Source organism: Asterias amurensis, chromosome 6, assembly GCF_032118995.1.
Source record: "Asterias amurensis chromosome 6, ASM3211899v1".
NCBI classification, from domain to species: domain Eukaryota; kingdom Metazoa; phylum Echinodermata; class Asteroidea; order Forcipulatida; family Asteriidae; genus Asterias; species Asterias amurensis.
The window spans coordinates 13,480,614-13,494,392 of NC_092653.1; the positions used below are offsets into that span (position 1 = coordinate 13,480,614).

At 39.6% G+C, this 13,779-nt stretch overlaps 1 protein-coding gene and 1 long non-coding RNA gene across 3 annotated transcripts in view; both read right to left on the reverse strand.

Annotated features, from left to right (window-relative positions):
• LOC139938426 (uncharacterized) overlaps positions 1–13,779 on the reverse strand; it is a 72,302-nt gene that overhangs the window by 25,097 nt on the left and 33,426 nt on the right. The gene's annotated exons all lie outside the window — the stretch shown is intronic.
• Positions 8,898–11,521, reverse strand: LOC139938851 (uncharacterized). Its single transcript, XR_011786216.1, has 6 exons — positions 11,423–11,521; positions 10,870–11,187; positions 10,533–10,650; positions 10,308–10,433; positions 9,848–9,990; positions 8,898–9,369 (listed from the first exon to the last, which is right to left on the reverse strand). It is a non-coding gene; the product is annotated as an uncharacterized lncRNA (long non-coding RNA).

The window sequence follows — 13,779 nt, forward strand, 5'->3', positions numbered from 1 at the left end:
CGTCCCTGGATGCTGCCCAAAATTACTTCCATGAACCAACAAGTGATTGTATCTTTTAAAGCTCGTTGATGTGGGGGGGGGGGGGACAGACAACTGCTTAAACAGCCACCTTAAGGGAAAATGTAGGACTGTTGAGATGCTGCCTGCCAACAAACAAACAAACAAACTTTTAAAACAGTCCTATTTTCAGCTCTGAGTATGCATACACACGCTCGGTATTGGCGAGAACTGTTAAAGAGGACCGTCCAAAAGTCTCCCATATACACTGTGTACTGTTGATTCCTGGAAGACTAAATTCATTTCTATCCTCATGTTTCCTGATCCATTGGTTTTATAATAATATAAGCACCAACTCCTGTGACTAGTGGCTTTAAAATGATTCCCCTTTCTTCACTATTGGTCAATGATAATTGTAGTATTTTTCCACTCTCCTGATAATATAGATTTAAAAAACTTTAATAGTAGAATTGACCCAAATTCTCATAATGTTCATCAAACCCTGACCTGGTCTGTTTTTGATTGATAAATACAGTACAACCATGATGGTCATCTAAGTCGTGCTCCAAAGATTCAAGTGTACTGATATTGAGATGTTTCGGTGGTTCCTTTAAATCAGAGCTTGTGGTTTTAGGGCAGGTTTTTTTTTCACCTGATGGTAAGAGTTATGTGTGACTTACCCCAGCTGAACTCAAGGAGTTTTTCTGACTTTGGTTGTATGGTCTTTCTTGCTTGGCCTTGCCATTCTTAATGTCGCCATTTGGATAGAGAACTGGTTGGCTGCCCTGACTCTCGTTCACGCCTATGGAATTAGAAAAAAATAATGAAGACAACATGAATTTTTATCAAAAATGCAATGTGCGAAATCTCAAGCCTTGAATCAATTTGTCAGGCAGGTTGAAGATGCCAGACTGATGTTAAGTTTAAGCCCCTCTTTCAGAGTCAAAGTGAAATCAGCCGAGCAAGATGTCATTGATAAGGGGGCCCCTCTAGGAAGGCCATGGGTGGCGTGGTTGGCTTGTGCATTAAAGTGCTCACCTCTCACCAAGTTCGATACCCGGGCAGGGCCATGTGAGTTAGGTTGTGCCTAGGTTCTCTGCTGTGCCACAAGGGTTCTCATTATCCAGTTTTTCCTCCCTAGGGAAAAAATATAACACTTTCTTTCTCTGGCTATACTCAGAGGTTCGAAATGGGTTGATGTGGCTGGCAGCCAAAGGCACCCAGCACCTTTTGCAATGCCTGCTTCTCAAAAATGTTGTAGCCGCCTCCTTTGCAATTCAGCTCTTAGCTGCAAGTAAAGATGATTTTAGCCTCTCAAAATATTATTATTTTTAGTGTGGCCATGCCTCTAACTTTAATAACTTAAAGTTATTTGGACTGGTAAGTGAGTGGTAACAAACTCGCTAAGCACAGAATAAAGTTGCTCAACAGAATTTCTGTTAAGCAACTTTATTCTATGCTTAGCGAGTTTGTGTGCTTGTTTTATAAAATTGGACCCTGGAACAAGCGTTGTGTGTGTTTGAGTTGACCTGCTTACGACCACTATAATGTGACAGGACCGAGTGACTGCAAGGAAACTGGTTTCCACACAATGTAACGTGTTTTATTCTGTGCGTGCTGGATGACAACAGTACTTTCACACGCAGCAGATACGTTCAAGTAGACTTGGTTCCAAGTCTTTGATCATGGATTTTAGTCAACCTGATAGCTGCTACATTATTGGCTGAAACAGCACCCTCTTGTAGTAAACCTCTGTCGTTTAGCCTGCGATTGCGAGTTGAGCGCTACACTGGGCCCCTGTCTTTAATCCGCAAGGATGAAGACAGGTACCTGCTATTCAGATCCAGTGATTCCATTGGATACAATGATATCATTAGATAAATGCAGTGACTGAAAGCTACCGTGTTTGTTTTGATTGGTCCGAAGTCATCTCGGACAACCAAAAACAGATATCAAAACACAGATATGAAAGCTTGTATGCTGTGTCCACATACATACGTATTGTATACCTTGCTTGCATAATGTGCGTGCTAATTGCGTGCAATGTTGGTGATAATTTGACTGTGTATCTCTATGGATGCGTTGGATTAGCTTTCCGGGTCGACCACGGTGCACTCATCTGGGTGGCACATAATTACCCCACGCTCGTCCTGGATAAGTCACCTTTTTTAAAGGCCACTCGGATGAGCACACGTGGGTCGGCACAGGGAAGCTTATCGAACGTACCCATTATGAAATGAAATTAGGTCAAAGGTGGTAATACATGCCGGATGCGCGGACAGTCTCTGGCGTTATTCACGAGCCTCGAAGTGTGACGCCAGATGTTCAGGCTAGTTGAGCACGCAATAGTTGTTAATGTTGGGGCATTTTTTCGCGTGGCTGATGCAGAGGAATAACCGCGATCTCAGACTTGAAATCAGTCGCACCGACGAACGAATGTGGTCACAAACTTTTTGATCACAGTAAGGATGTACAATGATACTTGAAATTTATGTATGTATTTTTATAATGTGATTTATTTATAGCAAAATGACGGCAGTCGTCATGGTTATTCTTGGTCTGATGGTCTGATCGTAGCTTAATTGCAGGCTGGCCCAGATCCATGCCTTCTCCAGGGTCCAGTGATATTGAGGAAAATTGTTCACTGTCCCACCGGGCTATCGTGTTTTGTGTAATCGATGGCCTGGAGATATTTTCACTGGTCAGGAGCCAGCGGGCCACCACTAATTTCGAACCCTGATTAGGCAGTGACAATCAGGAAACTGTTATACTAATTTAAAGTACTTCAGCATGGCGAGTGATAGTGACATCATCCGAGAGTGGTCTAAAGATGGATTGCACAGCGTCATTGACCACCATAGGCCTACTTGAAACAATGGAAAAGTGCACACATGTCCGAGCTGCGCACAACTCTCAGCCAATAATAGCCTTTTTTTAGTGTGCACGTCTCCTATGAATAGAATACAATAGAATAATGTTTTATTGTCACTTGTAAAAAACAAATATTAGTACAGTGAAATTCGTTTTGGTTTTGCGTGTCTAAAAATATGTTATATAAAAATTGCACTCATCAAAGTTGGTGGTCGATGATGTCATGTGCAATCCATCTATTGACAAGTGGTGTACTTTACCTTCCATGTAGATCCATGAGCCTGGTAACTATTGGTGATCAACTTGTTGTTTCTATAGCACTCCATCTTCTGCATCATATTGATAGAGAGTCCAACTTTTGGAGATTTATCAGGGTCTTGAACTATTCACATCTTTAGCTCTTGACAGGACTGTCAGGGTCCAACATCACACACAGGGGGAGAGTCATATCTATAAACACGAGGATAAATAGTAGTCATATTGAAAGCCATTATTGAAACTAAACTTAGGCATAAAAAAAAAGTTATGTTGGCGTAACAGGCCCCCCAAAATAGGGTTAGATAGGTAGGGATTCCCCCTCCTCCCAGCTGTATCACCCATAAATGTAATAAAAACCATATGTAATAGCAACCTTAAATGTAATAAAAATCAACCAAAAATGTAAAAACAACCAAAGTAATAAAAATCAACCATATTACATTTATGGTTGATTTTTAGTACATTTATGGTTGTTATTACATTTATGGTTTTTATCACATTTACCAGCAACATAAATGACATGTTTTCTAATTGTTAAAGCTGGCAGTATACACGATAACAAAAGAAAACAAGGCTACACACAACAAATAGTATATTTTTAAACTCTTGATGATATTTAATATTCTTTAGGCCCTAACAGATTTTAATCATTAAATTTCTTCCCTTGAAAAAATAAAAATATCCAGGGTCGGCCATAATTATTTTTAGGGTAGGTCGGGTTCCGCCAACATAACAATTTTTGTATGGCTTATTTAAAAGGACAGTACACTGTTGAAGAGTTTAGTTAAAAAAATTAAAAAAAACATAAGCCTAGTGCAATCCAGTCCACATCATGGTCAGGCACTATAAAAGTTTATAAAAGGTCTGAAGAGTTCAGTTAAAAAAAAAAAATTTAAAAAGTAAATTCAGTCAACATCTTTCACAGTGAGTATACCCAGGTTTGAAGAGGTCAGTTAAAAACAATAAAAAAGTGCAGTACAGTGCACTTACACATTTCCTTGATTGATGCACAAAAGTTTATACACTGAGATTTTAGCTGTTAATCAGTTCAAACAAAAATGAAGTTCAGTTCACACATCCTGGTCAAGCACGATACTTCATAAGTCAGGGCTTCAATTTAAGCACTCATTAAAAAACATAAAAAATTAAATAAATAAATTAATAAAATGAAGTTCAGTTCAGTTTACATAATACATGTCCTTGGTTCATATATCAAGATTTGAAGGGTTTAATTTAGAGTTCAAAAATAAGTTCAATTCACATTTCCTTGGTTATGCACAAGAACTCTTAATGCTAAGGTGAAAAGTTTCCGTATCAAGCCACCACTTTTTTCATTTTATTTGAAGATTTCTTGCTGGAAGTTGAAAACTTCCTTCTTGACTTGACATAATTATTGCTCATAATTTCTCCGAAGTTCATGTTATTTATAGCTTTCATGGAGCATGATCTTTGGAAGAAAGTCTGCCTGAAGGTACATACTTACCCTTCAACACCGTCGCATACGACTGTAGTCTCGGTCTCCGGAGGCGCTGCGTGCTTGGCTAAATGCATGCCGTGTGTTTGGCAGCTCTCTCCCCGTCATGCTCGTGTCTCATCCCCGGTCATGTCGTCCGTCTCCGTGCTCCCCCTGGCCAGTATTCGAATGGCTACACTACAGTCGTCAGGCTAAACTCCTTGGAATTCGTACAGGGCCACAGCCAAGGAAGAGTTATTTCCGGCGCATGCAACAAATACCAAAGAGTATGAAAATGTCAAAAACAGTCCGAGTCACATTAAATTCAATGTTCTCCAAAAACCACCACTTTTTCCACGTGCGTTTACAGCATAAAATTCATGTCTTTGTTGTTGTACTGAGATTTGTCTGGCAAAATGGCGTCTCTCTTCAACGTCAAACTTCGGCCAATAGAACGCTTTAGACTGCCTGGCAAGTGGGAAATAAGCCCCGCCCAGCCTCTCACTTTGCTTTCACATACAATGTGGGTGACCGCAAAACTTTGGCTTGATGTCAAGTTCTCCTAATTTGCATACCAGAAAAACAAAATGTAAAGGAATGTAACTAAATTAGGAATGTGCAGGTGTGCAAACCGTACGCTTGCTATTTGGATGTTGAATAGGGATTGGGGATTGAATGCATGATTAGATAATGGTGGACAACATGGGTAAATCTACATGTATACACCCAAGCCAAATGCGTAAACTGCTTTTGGACAAATGAATTGGGTTTTATAACTAAAAATCTTTATTTCGTTATGGGATAGAAACATTCATTTGACATTTTAAATGATTAATTGATCTTGTTTGAAAGAATACAAGTGCAGTTTGGTTGTTCAACTGTCTTTGACAGATACCTTTGTCGCCTTATCTTAAAATATGAACACGTCCTTATAACTATAAATACCCCCACCCCCCACCCCCCACCCCCCCCCACCCCCCCCCCCCACCCCCCCCCCCACCCCCCACCCCCCCCCCCCACCCCCCCCCCCCACCCCCCCCCCACCCCCCCCCCCACCCCCCACCCCCCCCCCACCCCCCCCACCCCCGTGGCGGCCATTTTGTAAGTTGAACAAACAGCATCGCGTGAGCGTTCAATAAAAAAAACCTGAAACGTGTATTTCATATTCAACGCGCGTACAGAATGACGCGCTTGTCATCTTGCGGTCCCGTGGCGTTTGTGCACGAAGCATCACTCGTGCGCCCTCTAGTTCTTTTCGCAAATACTGGGGCGCGCGCGTAAAGCTTGGAATTAGATGCATTGTGGTCTAGCTGGTAGCAAAATTTGATTCATATCTATCCCACAATGCACCTCATTCAACAGTCTGCGCTTGCGCATTGGTATTTGCGATAAGGTCTATGAAGCATCACTCGTGCGCCCTCTAGTTCTTATTATGTAACTCTATGGGTTATAACAATTTATCAACAGAGGGCGCTATTTACAATTAACGGTCTCCAAGTTCTTGGCAATGTCGGCGATATGGCTACGTACCGCTCGTTGGGTGTTATAACCACAGACATAAAGAACCTAGGTTCATTATGTCATTTTCCTTTGACAAAACAATGCACAGTGTTTTACATTATTTTACAATGATCATTCTACATCACACAGTTGCTTCTTGCTTCACATGATCAATGTATTTATTTCAAACTCAAGCCATACATGTAAAATGCGTAATGTTAACCTGGCAAAATAAATTGAACATTTAAAAAAAAACTTACCATACACCTAAAGGGCAAATGAAAACTCGTCAAAGTAAAGTGTTTGGTAATTATATTGATGATTATTACTAGCAATGACATACAGTTACTGGAAATAATAAAAGTTAGAAGAAATATGTATACCAATTTGAAAACAGTGAGTTAATTGAGTTAATACACCGTTGAGATGATTATTCATTAGAGGTCATAAACTGCAAAGAAAGCTTAGATGGACTTTTATGAAAATTTGGCAAAATTTATGAAAGTCCATTGAATGTTCATTAAGGGAATGGATGAACAGTTCGTGAACTTGGTTCATTAATACATGAACTGCTGTGATGAACATGCCATGAAGTGTTTGATGCATAGACTGATCATGAACATTCTTGAAAGTTCATTAAGTCATGAATTCCATTTTGCCTGGGGTAAATGGACCCTTTTCAGGAAACATGCTATTTACATTCTCGCATGCGCACAGCCCCTGTTGGTTGGCAAACGCCATAGAGTTGAGCACTAAGCAGACACACAATCGCGTCTGCATCACCCACCCACTACCCGTGTATAAAACAGCCCGATCGATGTTCCCTCATTTTTTTGCCAACCAAAATGTTAGTGCGCACGCGCTATGTGCAATTTACATTAATTTCATGAGCAGGGTACATTGGTTTGATGCATAGAGCTTTAAACATGTATACCGGTATACATGGTTTTAAAATGGTTTTGTGGATAGAGCTATATAAACATGTTTATATAGAGAGCTCTATTGTTTGATGACAATTAGTTAACAACAGGGTGGACCACGTGAAGGTTGTCATCTCCCACCCCACAAATAACAGTTAAAGGAATCTTTATACATCATTAATGGGTACTCAACACAATAAAAAATAAACACTAAAGACAATGTCATGACCTTGTAATTATAAAACCTTGTTAATGAGCTGTAATACCCTTATATGAATACCATGGACAATGTCATGACCTTTGTAATTATAAAACCTTGTTAATGAGCTGTAATACCCTTATATGAATACCATGGACAATGTCATGACCTTTGTAATTATAAAACCTTGTTAATGAGCTGTAATACCCTTATATGAATACCATGGACAATGTCATGACCTTTGTAATTATAAAACCTTGTTAACGAGCTGTAATACCCTTATATGAATACCATGGACAATGTCATGACCTTTGTAATTATAAACCTTATTAATGAGAACTCAAATACCCTTAACAAATACCCTTAACAATGTCATGACTTTTGTAACAATACATTCCATAAACAAAGTCATGACATTTGTAATTAAACCAATTGTTAATGAAAACTCAAATATTCTTAATAAATACCTTAACAATGTCATGACCTTTGTAATTATAAAACCTTATTGAACAAAACTCAAATACCAGTAATAACAACCCAAAACAACGTCATGACATTTGTAATTATTAAACCTTGTTAATGAGAACTCAAATACCCTTAATACCCTAAACAATGTCATGACCTTTGTAATTATAAAACCTTATTAATGAGAACTCAAAAACCCTTAATAATGTCATGACCTTTGTAATTATAAAACCTTGTTAAACAAAACTCAAATACCAGTAATAAAAACCCTAAACAACGTCATGACATTTGTAATTATTAACCCTTGTTAATGAGAACTCACATACCCTTAATACCCTAAACAATGTCATGACCTTTGTAATTATAAAACCTTGTTAATGAAGTAGAAAATACCCTGAATAAATACCTTAAACAACGTCATGACATTTGTAATTATTAAACCTTGTTAATGAGAACTCAAATACCCTTAATACCCTAAACAATGTCATGACCTTTGTAATTATAAAACCTTGTTAATGAGAATTCAAAAACCCTTAATAATGTCATGACCTTTGTAATTATAAAACCTTGTTAAACAAAACTCAAATACCAGTAATAAAAACCCTAAACAACGTCATGACATTTGTAATTATTAAACCTTGTTAATGAGAACTCAAGTACCCTTAATACCCTAAACAATGTCATGACCTTTGTAATTATAAAACTTTGTTAATGAGAACTCAAATACCCTTAATACCCTAAACAATGTCATGACCTTTGTAATTGTAAAACCTCGTTAATGAAAACTCAAATACCCTTAATAAACACAATGGACAATGTCAAGACCTTTGTTATTATAAAACCTCAGTAATGAGGTAGAAAATACCCTTATTACATACCATATACAAAGTCATGACATATGTTATTATTTAACCTTGTTAATGAGAACTCAAATACCCTTAATGACTACCATGGACAGGGTCATGACCTTTGTAATTATAAAACCTGGTTAATGAGTACTCAAACACAGACAAGGTCATGACCTGTGACATAACAAACTTAAATAAGAGTTACTAAACCCCAAGTGTTACAATATTTACAAGTCTCCATATAGTAACCAATAAAAAACATGGTGGCCACCATGTCAGGGTACCCCAGAACAGATACCACGTAAACAATTAGAATAATAAATAATTTTAAAGACAGAGTGACTTACAATTTATATTTAATTCATTATTACAATACAAAACGTCATTACATAAAATAATCACCACTTATACACACTCCTTAAACACTTGTTTACTTTTTATTGGTATTGAGTTTACTTTTACAAATAACCTTATGTTGTTTCGCACTTTGTACTGAGCAAATATTTGTGTTTGTTATTTTAAGTGGCAAAATATCTATCTATCTAAATAATGTCGCTTCATACTGCAGAAGGAAGGCCTCTTCATCACCAGTCCACCTTGATCTTTCTTGCGCTTGTCGCATCCAAGTGACGCATCCAAATTCTCTGATGTCATCCATCTAACGCCAACTTGGTCTGCCTCTTCGTCTCGTTCGTGTTCTTGTGGTTCATTCTGTTGACAATGTTCATTCTGTTGACAATGTTCATCTGTTGTCATGACGCCTTAGATAAGGTGGTGAAGCAAGAGTTTTTTTGGTGCTGCATAAGGTGGCACAGCATCTTCATTCGTCCAACTCGAAGACGTTCGACTGTGTTAATCCTGAAATATGATCAAAAAAGAAAGAAAAAACAGTTAGATAGAGATTTATATTTAAAGGTCAAAGATGTGTGTATATTAATATCAATAACTGGTTTTTATAAAGCATGCATATCCCTCACTCAGTGACGCTCCTGGCGTTTTAACATACAGTATTCAGGCAAGGTCTACGGTCAACGCTTCTTCAAATATGCTTCTCCTAGACTATGGAACTCTCTTCCCAACAATATCAAAGACTGTGCCCGCTACAAACATTTAAATCTAAACTTAAAACCCATTTTTTCAATCACAGAAGTGCTTAGAGACTTAATTTTGTAATATGCGCTATATAAGAACAGTTATTATTATTATTATTATTATTATTATTATTATTAAGGTATGTGGGACTATGTTTGAATTATGAGACCTAAGAAATGTCTATTTTCTGCACTTTAATGAATTTCTAAAGTTTCAACTCAAGCTTAGCTAAAGCAGATCATACCTTCAAATTCCACTTAGGACCCTGGTGAGTAGCAGTGGAATAAGTCTATCTCCTCAAGCCGTAATGTATCTCTCTCTCTGTACTGTGACGTCACATCTTCATGGTCCATGTTGACGGGATGGCTGAAACGCAGTCACAATCATCTGAAAGAAAATTACAATGCACTCACATCAGTACAAACCATATCAAGACATAGATCACCAGGGTCAAATTTCATAGAGCTGCTTAAGAACAAAAAGGATCCAAGCAAAAACTAATTAAGCCAAAATACCATGTCTTGTGTACAATTTATGACTTTGTACCCTGCTTTGTTTTGCTTAGCAGAGAACAGTTTAGCAATTTTCATGAGGGCTCTTGCAATTGGAAAATTTAATATTTACAAAGCTAAATTTGACCATGGAGCCCCTTTTAAATCTGAACAAAATGTTTATTTCATTCCCAAGCTATTAATCAAACTTACCTTGCCCTGTCGTTTTCCTCGAAGCATACATAGCTCCCATTGATGTCTTCATGGCCAGTTCTTGAATGTCATGTGCAGTTTCCATTGGACTCCCATAGGCAGATAGTTCCACATTAAATCGCTTCACTGTCGCCGTAAAAAATAAATGAAAAATACAAACTATTAGAAAAATGCACTTCGCCAACAGAGTTTTTAGATTTAAGAGATCATTCTCTAGCTATCTACCTATGTTTGGTGCACTTTAATGACAAGTGGGATGTTGTCCGCATAGTCAGGCACCCTCTGGGATGTTTTCATGTTGGCGCTTGTCATCAGCAGGTATCCCCAGCAGAACTGCAGACTCCTGAAATATAAGTCAATTAAGTCATTACAGTAACACTATTCTCACCAAATACTTTCCACTGTAGAATAATTATATTAATGTTGCAACGTTTGTATTTGGCACACTTGTCTACTAGAATATGTTAGTTTTTTTTCACATCACTAATCCAGAAGAGCAAAACAGTTATGCTCCAGTCAAAATCACAAAGTTTGCCATCAATCAAACTAAAGATAAACTTACCTTATCCTGTCGTTTTCCTCACAGAGTATATAGGTCCCAATGATGTCTTCATGGCCTGGCATGTGCAGTTTCACTTGGACTCCCATAGGCAGATGGTTAAACATTTAACCAGTTCACAGTCGCCAAAAATAAATGACAAATACAAATTATTAGAAAAATGCACTTCGCCAACAGAGTTTTGGGATTTAAGAGATCATTCTCTAGCTATCTACCTATGTTTGGATGTTTTCCTATAGCCAGGCACCGTCTGGGATGTTGCATCATGGCTCTTGGTCAGCGGCAGGGAGTACGCCACATCCCCAGCAGAACTGCAGACTCCTGAAATATATGTCAATCAAGTCATTACAAAATCATTCTTCTCATTAAATACTTTTCACCATAGAATAATATTCATGCTGCAAGGTTTATATTTTTTCATGAGGACTCTAGCAATTGGAAAGGTGGTGATTTACAGAGCTTAATTTTAGCATGGAGCCCCTTTGAGGATAAATCTCAACAACTTACAGTCCCTCATTACTTCCCAAGCTATCAATCCAACTTAAAATAAACTGACCTTTTCCTGTCGTTTTCCTCAAAGCGTTCACAGCTCCTATTGATGTCTTCATGGCCGGCCCTAGAATGGCGTGTGCAGTTTCCATTGGTCTCCAATAAGCAGAAGGTCCACCGTCGCCGTAAAAAAAAAAAAAAAAACAGACAATGAGAAAAATGCACATCGAAACAGAGTTTTGAAAATAAAGAGATCATTCTCTAACTATCTACCTAGGTTTGGTGCGCTTCAATCACATCTGGGATATGTATTGTTTGAAGCGTTGCATGGTGTGGAGAAATAACAATTTACGGGGACAACCATGTGTAAACCTCTTAAGGTGAGTATATTGGCTCTGAAAAGAGCCGGTCTGGTCTCGACGCTTCAAACTGTATACTGTGCTCGTCTTCAGGAGAATGCTTGACTGCAGGCGATGGTGGAGCTTTAGTAGCGCTGGATGGATGAGCATTTGGGCAGGATGGATCAAAGCTGTTCTTGGCCGGTGATTCGTGTGAGTTGACTGCTGGCTGGATGTGTGTGCGTTGGAGTGAGACATTCTTGTGGTGATCTGCTGCTGGAAGGGTTGGCTTGAGGATGGGTGATCAGATGTCGTTAATGAAGAAACCAATGTCTTCTGGAACTGTATGGTGTGCTTGTATCTCGATGGCCTCCCTGACTCTGCGCTGGTGCCAGAACTGTACAAGAGCTAAGAGTTTGGCTTGATTCCACTTGATGATGTGGTCGTGTTCGTGTGTATGCTTGAAGATGGCTGATTTGTTGAGGTGTTCCAGTGTGCCATGTGCTTTGTGTTCCTTGATTCTTGTTGAGATGTTGCGCCCTGTTTCTCCGATGTATACTTAACCGTAATCACAGGAAATGCAGTAAACGACGGCTTTTTCTCGAGTGTCTTGCTTGTCCTTGTGTGTGTGGAGTGATGTTTGAATCTTATTTGATGCTGTGTGGAAGGTCTTGACTTGAGCTTGAATGAAGATACGTTGAAGCTTGTGAGAAGATAGGCCAATGTTTGGGAGGGAGAATGCAGCCTTGAACTCTGGTCGTTCATCTGTTGTGAGACTTGGCTTGGGCTGGCTAAGGTTGAATGTCTTGTAGTCGTTAAGTTGAAGTGATGTCTTGATGTGTTGTAGTTCCTGCTTCAAGCTGCCTTTGTCACAGGTGTTGAAGGCCCGGCGGACCAAGGTGTTGCAGACAGCAGACTTGAAACGAGGATGATGGAATAATGAGTTGTGAACGTATCTGTCGGTGTGTGTTGGTTTGCGGTGTACCGTGTGGGCTAGAGTGCCATCAGCTTGTCTTGTTACTTGGACAACTAGGAAGGAGATAGCATTGTTTTGTTTTTGTTCCATGGTAAATCGGAAGCGTGGATATTGACTGTTCAGTTGATAGAAGATCTTTTGGAGTGCTGCCTTGCTGTTGGGCCAAACCACAAAGGTGTCGTCAACGTAGTGGAGCCTGAGGTTGGGGCGAAGATTGGCGTTCTCGATGCTGTCAAGTTAAAACTCCTCCATGAACAAATCCGCCAGGACCAGGGATAGAGGAGATCCCATGGCGGCCCCAGAGGTTTGTTCGTAGAATTTGTCTCGCCACCTGAATCTAAAAGCGGAGAAGCAGGTGATAAGGAGGTCGTGGATTTGTTTTGGAGTGAGTCTTGTGCGATCTGTCAGTGTAGGTTAGGCTTGAAGGCGTTGTTCGGCGATGTTGCATGCTTCTTCGGTTGGTATGTTGGTGAACAGTGACATGATGTCAAAACTGACAAAGATCTCAGTTGGACGGAGATGTATGTACTTGATGATGTCGGCGAACTTGCTTGAGTTGTTGATGTGATGTTCAGTGAGGCCAACTAGTGGTTGGAGGGTCTTGGTGAGGTGTATTGCGTTATTGTAGGTTGGTGACCCCGGGACGCCACGATGAGACGGAGAGGAACATCTGGCTTGTGGCTCTTGGGTTGGCCAAAGAAACATGGTTAGGTGGATGCGGATGGCTTGAGGTGACGATACATGATGTTGTGTATGACCTGCGCTTGATAAAGAGTGCAGAATTTGGCGGTGGGGGTGCGTTCGATGACTGAAAAGGAGTTACTTGGCAGGCATATGTAGGTATCAGTTGACAGGATGTCATTTACTTTATGATCAGAATCCGTTGTGGACATGAACACGGTGGCATTACCAATGTTCGTTGACATGATGTGGATGGACTTGTCTTTGTGCAGGGCTCGGATAGCAGCGTTTTCTTGCTTGCTTGAGTTGGGCTTGGTAACTTGGTGTTTGAAGAGTTTGCAGAATCTGGATGCGGACATGGTTGGCGAATGTCTTGTCTAGATGTTTGAGTGCAGGATCGGTAGGCTGAATGATGTCTTTGACTGGAAT